The following is a 638-nucleotide window of genomic DNA, read 5'->3' as shown; positions in this document are numbered from 1 at the left end:
GCCTTGGTAAATTCAAAAAAATTGAAATCATTCCAAGCATCTTTTCTGACCACAATGCAGTAAGATTAGATCTCAATTACAGGAGAAAAACTATTAAAAATTCCAACATATGGAGCCTGAACAACAGGCTGCTGAATAACCAACAAATCACAGAATAAATCAAAAAAGAAATCAAAATTTGCATAGAAATGAATGAAAATGAAAACACAACAACCCAAAACCTGTGGGACACTGTAAAAGCAGTGCTAAGGGGAAAGTTCATAGCAATACAGGCATACCTCAAGAAACAAGAAAAAAGTCAAATAAATAACCTAATTCTACACCTAAAGCAACTAGAAAAGGAAGAAATGAAGAAGCCCAGGGTTAGCAGAAGGAAAGAAATCTTAAAAATTAGGGCAGAAATAAATGCAAAAGAAACAAAAGAGACCATAGCAAAAATCAACAAAGCCAAAAGCTGGTTCTTTGAAAGGATAAATAAAATTTACAAACCATTAGCCAGACTCATCAAGAAACAAAGGGAGAAAAATCAGATCAATAAAATTAGAAATGAAACTGGAGAGATCACAACTGACCACACAGAAATACAAAGGATCATAAGAGACTACTATCAACAATTATATGCCAATAAAATGGACAAC

Source organism: Bison bison, unplaced genomic scaffold (assembly GCF_000754665.1).
Source record: "Bison bison bison isolate TAMUID 2011002044 unplaced genomic scaffold, Bison_UMD1.0 scf7180017864300, whole genome shotgun sequence".
Lineage (NCBI taxonomy): Eukaryota > Metazoa > Chordata > Mammalia > Artiodactyla > Bovidae > Bison > Bison bison.
This window is presented reverse-complemented; position numbering follows the sequence as displayed.